This window comes from Pleurodeles waltl, chromosome 10 (genome assembly GCF_031143425.1).
Source record: "Pleurodeles waltl isolate 20211129_DDA chromosome 10, aPleWal1.hap1.20221129, whole genome shotgun sequence".
Taxonomy (NCBI): domain Eukaryota; kingdom Metazoa; phylum Chordata; class Amphibia; order Caudata; family Salamandridae; genus Pleurodeles; species Pleurodeles waltl.
In genome coordinates, this window is record NC_090449.1 from 240,146,080 (window position 1) to 240,159,932 (window position 13,853).

General features: G+C 40.0%; 1 protein-coding gene across 1 annotated transcript in view; it reads right to left on the minus strand.

Annotated features, from left to right (window-relative positions):
• DCUN1D3 (defective in cullin neddylation 1 domain containing 3) overlaps window positions 1-13,853 on the minus strand; it is a 95,316-nt gene that overhangs the window by 52,000 nt on the left and 29,463 nt on the right. The window contains exon 2 of the mRNA XM_069210281.1: window positions 11,690-11,763. The gene's annotated coding sequence lies outside the window, so the exon portion shown is untranslated. The remainder of the gene's footprint in view (window positions 1-11,689; window positions 11,764-13,853) is intronic.

Below are 13,853 nucleotides of genomic sequence, written 5' to 3' on the forward strand. Positions count from 1 at the left end.
TTTATCCTGATATAGTTGGTGTTTACTTTTGTTTCTCTGACCTCAAAGTTAGAGCAATTTGTAACATGAACTGTCTGACAATTGTGCAGTACAGAGAGTGAAACAAAAGGCTGTAGGATGCCAATATTTTTTTCTAACACGCAACATTTAGATAGCTTGTAAATAACTGTACAAATTTAAAATCTATTTTAGTAGTTAGGAAAGCACATTTTTGCAACTCTGTGTGCTGAAAAAAAGATTTTAAGACGATGAAAACACATAACATTTCATCATTTGTTTTTTTCGGTGAAACCCAATTTCAATACACTGCCTGTACGCTATGTAGGTTTTATCAGTACAACTGCATATTAGTGGACTGTTTGTGGCCATCTCTATATAAAATGTAATATTTATAAATGACAGTGTGCTATCACATCATGCTTTAGTAATCTATTTATTACAGGTGAGTGTTTAAACATGAACTGAGAAACAGTCTTGCCCCCACCCTGATGACAATGCTATTAGTTACCTCAGAAGCAAGTCACGGGTCATGTGTAACCTATATGTGAATTAGATTCTTATTATACAAGAGCAAAAGTGTAGTCTATTAAATCAAACAAGAGTTGTTTTGCCCAGCAGAAATGCTGAAAGTGCCTATTTGAAGGTTCTCTCATTTGTGATAATGAAAAAAGGCAGCTTTGTAAAAATAAAATATTTGCTTAAGACTTCACAATTTGAAACCACTTTATGGGTCAAGTATATTTAACCTAAGTAGACTATTCTAGTAACTAGATCTGAATGTCTGGTAACATTTTTATGATTCTTCAAGGCCTGCAAACAATAACACTTGGAGGGCAAGAAACAACTACAGAAGGAAGTGAAAATAACGAAGAACAGCCAAGTAGCAATGACAGGAGAGTGGCAAACAACATTGGAAGGCTACAACAACACCAGACAAGCAAATGCAAGGAAGAAGCAACGATAGAGGAAGCAAAAAGAAAAAAGTATCTAAATGAGAGCTCAAGCAGAAGAAGGACATTAATAAAGCAATTAATTAGAACTTGGTCCATGCGCCATCGAAGGGACAAACACACAAAGAAAAAGTGAACCTGGCTCATGCTAACAAATGAGAAGCAAGGAAGTGAGTGACGCTTGAGCCAACCAATGGTTAGTAATAGTGGGACGCTAAGCCTCCTTCAAGTTTAATTTAGCAAAAGATCTCTTATCTAGTGATGGCATTTCGAAAGTTTCAAATAATTATAAGCCTTTACACATTCCATTCAATTTCTTCTGCTAAGAGGTCCACCAAGCTGGAAATAGTCAGTATTTCAACGTCTTCAATGCCTTGTCTCAACTTCAATCTGGATCATCAAATGACCCAGATCTAATCTCTATGCTCCAAGCACACGCTCCAGTCATCACTTGGGCAATTAAGGTATCACTTGAAGGTTATATGTCGCACATGTAAGAAAGGCACAGTAATGTCACTTCCGAGAAAACCCAACACTGATAATAGTGATCTGCAGAATGATAGCCCTATTACTCTCCTTCAGCCATTACTAGAATTATGGAGCAACATTGTTTTATGTCTGCATCTATGTTTTACGAGCAATCAGGAAGCATAGTTTTCTTTAGGACGTAGTAGCAGTTACACAATCTACTGTCAATCAGTATGGGGTGAAAGTGGGTGAGAAGAGTAAAAGGATATTAGGTAAGATAGGTGGAAGGATGTTCGTGCACAACTGGAAAGAGAAACTACGTGCAGATAGGGGATGGGGAATTTTGTCAGCAAAGAGGACAGTCTCCCCTTCAGATGGACAGGAGTTGGATACTAAAGATGTCCCCAGGTGTCCATGCAACAGATCTAATAGAACTTATATAACTGCATATGTCACTAAAATCATCTGACGCCTACCCACACGTAAACATTCGGAGTGCTGGGTGCACGTAAAAACTTGTGTTTTTTATGTAGCACAACCTGCCATTTCCCATTGCCCTTCTTTTGGTTGAAACATATTACCTATGGAACACTACATTTGTCAGCAGTGAAAGTTCAGCTTACTAAGACATCTTGATGACATATGATGATGAATACTGAAGGGAAGTTACTGAGAATGGGCTAGTTTTGGGGAGTTTCTGTCCTAAGGTTTCTCAAAACTGTCTTGGAACTTTTGATGCCAGGTTTGCGTCACAAGCTGTGTGCTGGTCACAACATTACAAGATGTGCAGATTTCTCTCTTTGCAGGGATCTTGGATTCCTGGTGAGATCAAGCGGCAATCAATTGTCTTAGTTTTGAAGAGGTTTTTCTTTTCATGGTAATTCCTTTTAATTTAAAACAACCTACTTCCCTACAGAATAATTGGACAAGGGGCAACTTCCAACCTGCCCTTCTGCTTCCAGTGCTTACTCTATCCACACTGATATTTAATATTATTTTACAAAGCCTGAACGCATTGTTTCCATTTTGTTTTGTTTTTTAATAGTGTTTATCTTCTCCAGTTTACTGGCTTCTTCTCTTGGTTTCCTGACTCTCTCATGTCTGGGGCCATCAGCTCTAACCAGTATCCAGCAGATTCCATGCCTCAGTATCTACCACGTGCAAAGGCACTTTAACTCCTTTGGTGCCATCCACCTATACATTTAATTGTTTAAGAAGACTGCTGTTTCTTTTGTCTACGTTCATGTGGTATTAGTTGGGCTGTCGCACTAGAGGGCACACTCTTATTTCAGTTTATTTTACTGAAAATGCAAGCTCAATTCCTAGCTAAACAGAATGTGGATAACTAGCCTTTTGTTCTACAGTACACTTAAAACCGTAAAACTGAACACAAGTGTAGGGATCCCTCTGCTTTATAGCCCATGTCAAAAATCTCATTATCCATGGTCTGATTTACTAGGATGCGAAATCTTTGGAAATGTTTCTTCTTTCACACAATGATTTGCAACTTCACTGTAACCTTCTGGTATTCCCGTATATTATTTCATCCATTTTGTCTGTACATCTTTGTGGTTTTTTTGTGTGCTGGATACTTGAGCTAAAATGGTCAGTATCTGGGTGCACGCAGTGTCTACAATGTCTCTTTACAGCAGCGGTACATGTGATAGTTATATCTATCAGTTGGTAATTTGAGTATTGGCTATATATTCACATGTTAATGATACATTCAAGCTCCAGTCACCTACAATTAAGATAAAAATGCAGACTTAGAATTCAGATTCTGGCCTATGGTCCAGAAGATTTTCTATATATTTGAGAACTGTATTTTTTACATGTTTTCCAAAGGTTATCTATGTTTTCTATACTGTACAGTGAGTACATTCGCATAAAAAAAATACAGCTGAATTGTGCACTGTGCAAAAACTATGGTTTTCTTTTAATACACACCATCACAACTCAAAACTGCAAATTTAGGTGCCCCATCTCCATTTTATCGTTTATGGCTTCTTTGATTTCAGATACCTTAAGTTAAACTGTATTTATAAAGCCCACCTATGACAGTCATATAGCATCTTGGTGCTGAGGTCTGCCATCAAGAACAAGGTCAATGACTGAAGCTTGGATACCAAACTATAAAGACTGAATTTAGACCAAAAGATAGATAGCCTGCATTGATTAGAGATGTGGTGGGTGGAGCGTCCTGTACTGCTCATTGGCATGGAACCCATGAAGCGATTCTAGTACGGGTGTGAAGTGGTTGTGTGATAATCATTTATTAGGAACCAAGTAGCTTAGCTCTCAACATGCTGCATGTGCTTTGTCAAGCTCAGTTGTGAGTCGACCCAGCGTAGTACAACTAAATGTCAAAAAAAGATCCTAATTTAAAAGTGGCAAAAGAAAACTGAAGTAGGCTCTAAACATCCTCTCTAAGAAATCGATGCTCAGCTTAGCGAAGTACTCCAGTGGCAAAGGAAAGGGTGAAGATGATTTCATTGAGGATTATGTTACATGCATCTGAGGGTTGCTCCCGCAAGTCAGTTTTTCTTATTAGCAATACACCAAGGTCAAAAGTATAGCCTTGACGTTCCCTTATTCAATATGTACTAATGCTTTTAGCCTAAGCATATGGCTGCAGTGTGTATATCCGTGACAATGTATATTGAATGGCCTCTCCTTGTGCTTTTTTGCTTGTGCCTTTCTCGCACAAAGCAAAGGCTGACTGTTCTCAGAAAGAACCAAGGCTACACTAATGCATAAAATAAACTAATTTTGGAGAATAATTCGTTTTAAACTAAGTACTCTCGCCGCTCACATCCAAAACCAATACACAATCTGCATTTAATACATTACAGACAGGCCTTACCACACACAACCAACGTGACTCCGATATCTCACATTTGCCTTAACTTTTATCCAATGCACACTATTAACACCACACACCATCATTTTAATATTGTGTACAAATAATAATGACACCAAAAATTCCAAAGAGGGAACCCCGGCCTATACCAATAAAGGGACGGGGTTAATGTATATACACAAAGCTCCCTTTATGAATGTTTAAATATATTACCCTAAAAACCTTGCTGGCACTCCACTAATGTTACCAAAGGTGATGCAGTGGTTGTGCTATAGCCGGGTTTAAACCTTTCATACATTAATAAACACCCTGTTTAGTCCTTTTCTTATTTGTAATAATTCTTTCATTTATTTTTGTATTCATATTTGTTGTCAACTTATATACAATAAAAATTCTAATCACTCAAGCAAAAATTATCTATATAAAAAAATGTCATTTTTATATAGATAATATTTGCATGATTATAAATGTTATTGTATATAAGTGTTTTGTATAGGGTGTTATGATCAATGTTTTACCAAAAAAATCAATGGGGGAAGAATTAAGAATACCTAGGGACTGTATTGTATAAATAAGTATATATTTATTGAAACAAATAGGAGTACAAAAATAACTGCAATAAAAATACTAATATGTATAAAATACAGTTGTCAAAATAATATAAAATCCCTACTAATAGAGCGTAATAAGGATTACCGTAGTGCAATTTGTCTATCCTTATGGTTTATTCGGGGGGTCACTAACACCAAAACTCGTCTTCAACAATAATTTCCAAAATTCCATGTGACAAAATACCTGCCCTACAGTCTTTAGTACAGTGTAATGTAATAATCCACACTCAACTCCCCAGTGCTGGTGTAAACCACTTCCCGATACTGAGGAGGCACCTAAAGGTCCCTCTGATGCAGAGCTCCGGAAGAACTCTTAATATTTTATTTTTTTAACTCTGGCTGCTCGGGAAGCGTTTTTTTTCTTTTGTTTTGTTAGTGTAATGACGATCAGCATGCAGCGCGCTGGCATCATTACAGTAAAGTGAAACGAGATGATAGTCTTGTTTTACTTTCACTGCATCAGTGGTCTGGGGGCATATTTGATTACGGTGGAGAAGGTATCATTGGAAAGGGGAGAATCTCTTCTTTCCAATTATCTCTCTCCCCAATGGATCCCTGCTTGGGGATCACCATAGGGAGTGCAACCACCCTAGCAGGGATCCACCCACTAGCACCAGGGATTTTGGGGGAGCAGCCCCTTGGACAAGGAATTCAGCTCACCCCCACCACCACAGCAGATCAGTCTTTCTGCCCCCCAGGGACAGATGTAGAGGCAGAAAGCTCACTATACACCAGGGTAGTGTTTTAGAATAATTATAAGGGGTGAGGACTACCCATTATGGGCATGGCCATACCCCCACCCCCAAAAACTACAATGGCAATCTTAATGTCCCTTCCCCATCCCCTTGGAACAGATGGGTGTGATTAGCCCAAATCTGCCCACCCCTCCTGGGGAGGGGGGGGAATCTTAGGAAGCCCACTAGACACCAGGGAAGGTTGTATTTTTTTTTTTTTTTTATATAGGGGGGGCTGACCTGCATGGGCATGGCTATGCCCCCACTGCAAGTACATAGATCAACAGTCTTTATGTTCCCTTTGGGGGTGGGGGGACAGACAGTTTTCTTACGCACAATGCCCTGCAAACCTCAAACTGACTAAGAACCACACATTTTCCTCACATTTCTGTGAGGAAAATTCTGAACTCTGTGGGGAGACGCACATTTCCTACCACACAGCATTGCCCCAAACCTCCCAACTAAAATGGCACCTCACTTGTCTGGGGTGCCAAGAGATGTTAACACAAACAGCTCTAAAGTGCTATGTGGAGAGATCAGCAACAGGGGTAGCTGCAGGATTAGGGACAATCATCATGAGTACAGTTATAAAGTCACAAATATGCACAAAAATACAACTTGCAAAACTACATAGAACCCCTCCCAAAAGACCTAACAAGAATCATCACGGTGAAACCTACAGAGTATGTCAGTGTGGTTAGTCAATGCCAAAACGCTTTCTACAATGGTAATCCATGAGGTTACATGTAAGAAACTACCTGTCTACATAAAGTCCGTAGCACAATATGATAACAACTAACTTTTAAAGGCCTACTGACTTTAACATATGCTTGTCACAACTAATAAGCAAAACTGTCTTTGCCTTATTGTTTCATAATAAGCAGATTAAACCTATAGCATGTGACACATTTACAGGGCACCAAAAGGGGCACATTTCTTGTCACCATAACCTAATCAGGCCTACAGTTTTGAGCAACAGCTTTTCCACAAGGCAACCATCAGACAGTCATAAAATAAGAAAGGTATACAAAATTTAAGTTGGTTAATCAAATGTTCTTTCCTAGGATGGCCTAAAACAGATTCTCACACCTTCAATATCAATGGTTTGCCACAACAAGAGACCAAATTCAAAAATGCTGTCTACTGTGGTAAACTGTGAGAGCAAAATATTATCTTAAAGCTTTAATATAGAGTATTAAAAATCCGCACATAAATACCCATTAATCTGAACATATGATTTGCACAATGAACTAGTGCCTTTATCATAACAGATCAGGCCTATGTCCATGATCCCTGTCAGATCAGTTCTGCTGTATCCAGTATAAATGTTGCCACAAGTCAAAAAGTCAACAAATCAAAAAGAGCAATACGTGCAGCCTTAAGTGGAAGCACACAAATTCAGCCCAATCAAATTCTGTATTCAGTGGAACCAACAGGTGGTTGGAGCCTAAGCCACACAACAGTTGCACTGTCACAACACACTTTTAAAGTTAATGACGGCTCTCCTCCCATCTGTGTTGCTGCCAGAGAAAACCTCTGTAATTTACCTAGTTAAATAAGACACTTTAATAACATTATAATGTTAAGGATGTGCCTCTGAAAGTTCAAGTTCAGTAGCTGGATAAATAAAATGATTACACCTGTGTGGTGGTCAAGCATTTCTTTTGTGGAAGATCACAACTTCTGCCTAATCGAAACAAGTACTCCTAGCTGCCAACATGTGGGTGGAGCCAAAGGTCTTTTTCTGGAAGTGCTCCTTAAACTCCTTTTTAGTTGGATAACATAATGTCAGTTGAAAGGTATGTGGTCAAGCCAGACCTAAAAACAAAGACTTTTAGCACATGCAGCCAAACACTTAAAACACAGCAAAGAGCATCCTAGATGAGACTCACTCTTTATTTATTTTAAACTTGCACAAAGCACTTTTAATCTTTACACATCATAAACTGTCTAGAAACCACACACAACCAATGGCAAAACAATAGGAAATATCAAACAATGGTTCCTTTAGGACGATCAATGGCCCTCCTGGAACAGCACCAATAGACTGCCAAAAGGGAGCACTAGAGAACTAGATACATAATGGCCACCTAAGCATTCTGCCGTGACAGCCGGCCAGGCTGCATTGAGATATTTCCCTGCCCGCTGGAAGGGCTGTGGGAACACTGGTATCTTAATACACTTACTATGGGATTGCTGCAAGTTGGTCTGACTCTGGGGAAAAGTACTAGAGAATATCGATATGGGCAGTGGCAAGAAAATTCTAAACTATCCTGCATATACCCTGTTAAACCTACCGAAACGTGGCATATCCACTGAGAACCACGCATGCTCGACAGATGGACCTCGATCTAGAAGCAGCCCATCTGCCTATATTCTCCATCTGTGGTACGGACAAAGTCACGGAGTACACAAGATGGTTACATAAATTGTGTTTTCTATTGGGTATGGAAAAGCTGACTCTTGCAAGTGAACTCAAGCGCGACTCCTACCGAGAACTCTGGACTCCTTTAATAAACTTTCTGTCAACTGAATTTTAGGAACTAACTTCCCCCAAATATCTGAAGCTGCTGCACCTGATACTACATCCCCTGGACAAAGGGATTGCCAAGGACTAATACTCTTGGTCCAGGATAGAGATCCAGTCCTGAAGGCCGCAGTTTGGGGCCATGCAAGAAACAATGTGATGGGTGCTATTACTTTCCTGATAGCCCAAGAGTGTGGGAGGGGTGTGGGATGAAGGGCGGGGGTTGAAGGGTTTTGGTTCTTATGTCACACTAAGTTCATGAGCCACTGGCGTCTAGGTTGTCGGTGAAGATGCTGTGTACAGAATACATGACTTTTGTTTTTCCAAAATCAATAAACAGAATTGTTCCATAAATATTTACATCAAACCTACTATACTCTGAAACCTATGTTCAAGTTTGGGCACCAGGCGGGGCAGAATGTAGGAGACATATCTGCTTTGTTCATACAGGTCATGGTCATCCCTTAAAATGTAGAACTTTTAGAAAGGCATTATTGAAAAAAATAGGGGTAATGACAGAGTTGTCATAGAACCCTGAGCCTTAGACAGTATTGCTGGGTGATATATTTCAGATATCAGCCTCCTCCCATAAATTTGTGTCTTTAATTCTACTATTAGTGAAGCGTAGGTGGCAATGGTATGGATACAAAACAAAACTCAACCATTGATCTCGTACTTGTATATTGTGCATTGCTGCAAGAAAGTAGAATTATTTAGTGAGGAGCAGCATCCCAGATCATGGCCCCAAGATTTTTGGTCACCTTTCCTCACTTATTTGATGTCATAGACAGATGGGGAGGAGGTAGACTATACGAGCCCGGAGACAGCCAAACCATCCTCGCCGAACACCAAGTATAACACAACTGAGAAAATGTAATGGACTTTAAACATACTCTGTGAGATTAAACGTTTGCGATAATGTATACCTACGAGATGGGCAAAAGGGAATGAAGCTATATGCAATGGATGGGAGTAAATGTGTGTGCATTGTTGTCAAACAAGACACGCTCTAGTCATCCTTAAAATGTGTGATACTATCGGAACAATGATGTATGCTGCAATATATGTTGTATCTATTGGGGGGGGAGAATAAACTTTTGAAAAACAAAAAACATTCCAGTCAGAAAGAAAATGCACTGCAAGCCATGACTAACATAACTTATTTAGTCTGGTTACATATCTAATTTTACACAATGGCATTGTTCTTTCTCTGCCCACTAGCTTTTATAGTTCCTAACTCTGCTCATTACAGTGGTAAGTTATTTAAAAACCTAGGTTCCTGTTGTGCACTGCATTTATTTGCCTTCAATTCACGACATCTCTTTACATGTTAAATCTCAGCTGATATATGAAATGTGTTTTCTTAAACTATTTAATTTTCTTTTCCCCAAGATATCTACATTTCACAGAGCCTGATTCTCAAAGGGTTGAAACAGAGCACATAAAAATGTATTCAGTAAGTGGAAATCATACGCCCAAATTTAGAAAAAAAACAATTTGTGGGATTTTATATTCAAAAGGTGCCCTTACAACTGTTCATATGTTCTAGGTATGCAGGATGTTCAGTAACCTCGTGTTTATCAATGAAACCAGAAAAAGTTGAACATTCACAGAAGTGCATAGCCTGAGTGTTCACATATCTTCTGCAGGTAGTTCCCAACTTGGAAGCCAACTTAAAATTGGCACATTAAAGTCCATTCCTCACTTTCTCCAATGTATACTTTTTAGCAATCTTTCACAATTTTCATAGCCGTTTCTAGTCCATCTTTATACTTAGGGAAACGTGGCATTAGACACAATAATGCACCTTGGCTTTACTAGTTATGCGCGGAGGAGTAACAACTTGCTTTTTCTGCCAGTTGCACATCTTCATAGGTTTCACAGCACTCCTTGTGCTCACGCCATGATCGCCCAACATTAGCAGCCCGAGCACACTTCTTACTTTGATAACTAGACGTCCCCTCTTCTGTTTAAACTCAAGCCATCTCTTCATGTACCTCTTCTTTTTAAGGTTTGACCGTTGTGAACACTGCCTCTGTGCATCCTCAGGCGCCGTAAAGTCACTTAACAGTTGTTCACATTTGTCAAATTAAAGAGAAGTTTAAAGGAAATTAGGTTGGAGGCGGTTTTGTGTCATGAAGGCTATTCGTTTAAACATAAGCTTCGCTAATAGCTATAGACATGGAAATAGAGACCTTCATTCACTTTTGACCCTGTAGTGACCAATTAATGTATACGGTAAGTCATTACAATTACCTCTTTTGGTATGTATGGGTAATAAGCACAGACAATTCGGCTATTAAAGGTTACATTACTCTGTGGTACAATGTTTCTTTGCATCCAACTGAACACGAGACCCAGGCTGGCGGAGGGGTCTAAATGGGTGCAGACCAAGGTTTTGTAGTATAAAAGGACCAAATAAATACTTACACAGGGTTTTGGTAATTGCCACAATGGCTGAGACTAAAGGGTTGAGATTGGCATCCATGCCAGCTTGTCAGGCTTCCCTACTGGCACACCCTAAGAAATCCATGACGTATTCTTATCCATGCATTTTAGTGTCAAAAAGGTTTTGTCTACCTTCATTGCAGCTTTTCGTATGGTGCAACAGAAACGTTATTTGAAAGTCCATCACAAAAAAAGAATTAAAGTTGCAAGGATACATATACAAGAAAGTGGCGTTAGTCAGTTTGAGATTTGAAGGCAGACGGTATGGGCACGATGAGTTGACAGCATCTGTCTGCACACTATAAGAATGTAAGAAAGCACATACAAAAGCATTACAGCCTAATCTGCATTTACTAATTCAGCATAAGACATAAGAGCTGTGAGCTTAGTAAACATATAATGAAAATGACTGAAAACAAATGTTCTGTGCTGCAGAGGAATCCACTCAATAGCAAAGCGTGTACTGGCGCTGCCGGTGAGCATCCAGTGCACAGAATTGTGAAGTGAGGTTTCTAGAAGCATTTAGAGGCCCGTGCTCAGTGGCTGCATGGAAGGACGACAGGACCATCGGATGGCATCCTGGGGTGTCTCGAGTGAGAGTTTAAATGTAGGACAAGACAAGAGCTTTATGACAGTGCAGAGAGATGTAATCAAATGACAGGGATGAGAGTCCTCAGAAGTGAACCACTGGCAGGAACACAGTAATCGGGAACTCAGTTTCTTCAACACAAAATACCCAAGACAAAAGAGGAGAATCTCGCCCCAACAATACTTTCCACTATGCTGCATAAGAGCAGTGGTTCGACATAAGAGCCCTTTAAACACTAGCTATTACCCTGGAAGCATATGCAGGACTTCCCCTTCATTACTCTTTGAATAATAGATTATAGATGTAAACTGTTACAAATAGTAACCCCATCTACTGTCAACAGAGGTGGCAGTGGGACGCATCCAGGAGATATGCTCTGTGCCCCATCCGGTTAGACATCCTCCCGCTAAACAATAACATTCTGTGTCAGCTTTAAATTGGGATGCATGCCGCAGTCTCCTATTCTTCCCCTAAACTGTATACCATTAAGTAAATTACTTACACCATGAAGAGCAAACATGTGTGGCTCCTGATCAATCACAGCCCTCGTACTTTCAAGCATTTCCACATCCAAAACTGCGAAGGAAAAATAACAATGTAAGCATTATTATTTGAAGACAGCACCACATTAGTCTATCTCTGACAATTAGGCCTATATTGTTTGCTCTGGCAACAAGACTAGTAGGTTCCTTCTGATAATAATTGTAAATGAATGCTGCTCTGAGTTTCAATGAAAATGCTGCTGCATATTTCTCAACACTTAATGCAGCATTTTAGCAATTCTGTGCAATCCCCAAGAAACATAATTTGAGATTGTTCCCCATATTAATAAACAGGCACTGGCAAAGCCAAAAGGTGTGGCTAGGTTAAGCCCATGAGGTTTTTTAAACATTTTCTTTTTAACAAACCCGTGTTGACAGTGGCTGAAGTGGGCTGACTCACTGCCTCATGCTGTAAACTGTGGTGGACAGAAATCAAACAAGTGTGACACTTGAATACAAAAGTGGAAGAAGAGGACTGCTTTGAAAGCGTGTGTGTGTGTGTGTGTGTGTGTCATATGTATATAAATGTGTGTGTGTGTATACACATACAGGAAAATAAAAGGTTAATAGGACATTATAGTTGGGTGTTTCAATAATATAAAAATGCTTACAATTAAAATTCACCAGTTATATTTTATTGCGCTAACGAGAACTCGAGGTGTGAACTTGAGGTCCTCACTATGGCCTGCCTATAAACTCATGTATTACATCACTAATGACAAGTTAGATTAAATTATTGATGACATCACTTATGACTTGTGCCCTAAAGTAATTATAACTCGCGCCCTTGCCATGAACTGCTAATTACCCCACATATTACATTACTGATGGTATCTTTTATGAAATAATAATATCACTGCAACTTTTGCAGTAAAATGATTGATAAGAAAACTGCAAGGCAGGGGAGCAAGTTATAATTGCATTAGGGCACAGGTTATACTTTCTTGATATAACTAACTATAACTGCTGAATTTCTATGGATTTTTGTGTGTAAATTCTGAACTTAACTATAACGTCCCAGTTATTTATTTTTAGTGAATTTCTAAGGTTTATTTTTTTTACCCTTTCCATGCTGATGTGTTGTGGACAGTCCCCGGCCACCCTCTGCACACAAGCAGGAAATCCCTTAGGTGTTGGCACCAGAGACTCCCTGTTTCAACCAAGAGCCTCAGGAGGTGGGGAACAAGTTCCCCACCTCCCAAGGCTATTTTGAGTTTTCACTGAGATTACAGTCAGTGTGTGTGGTGCGCAGATGCTATTTCAATGAAAATGAAAGTGAAATGAGCCAATCAACTCATTTCACTTTCCCTGCCTCGGTGCTCAGAGGGCTATCTCAACCTGAGGGGGGGGAAGAGAGGTGGGCAGAAAGCCTACTAGGCACAGGGGACTATTAGGGGCTGCCCAGAAAGGGCATGGCAATGCCCCCACCCCACAAAATGGGCACAGCCTTTCTGCCCACCCTGATGAATAAAGTATCTCATCCCAATGGCAGGGAAAAAGGAGATTAGACTCTTTTAGGTGTTTTCACTTAAGGGCCAGCAGAGCTTGGCCCACTCCCAATATTGTCCCACTTGCAATGGTCAGCAGCTGCACTTTTTGGGCTTGGTTAGGCTGCTACCTTGAAAAACCTACCAGAACCAGTCACTTCTGAAAAGTAGACATCTGGGCAAGTGCAGGGTGGTGTGCTTCAAATGCACCCCACACCAGTTTCTTACCCACATTGTCCTGCAAAACTCCAACTTTGCCTGAAGTCTCACATTTTCCCTACATTCCTGTGTTGAAAACTTCCGGAATTTGCAGTAATTCACAAAATTCCTACCACCCAGCATTGCCCCTCCTGTGCCGATAAAAACTCTGCCCCACTTGTGTAGCTGGGCCTAGTGCCAGAAAAAGGAACGGATCCAACCAAGGTCAATAAGTGTCTCCACGCAAGCGCTCCTATTTTTCTTAGTTTGATCCGTTCCTATTGTGGCACTAGGCCCAGCCACACAGGTGATGCAGCAGTTTTATTGGCACAGGTGGGGCAATGCTGGGTGGTAGGAATTTTGTGGATTCCTGCAGATCATGGAACTTTCCGTCACAGAAATGTATAGAAAATGGGTTATTTCAGCAAAAGTGGGAGGT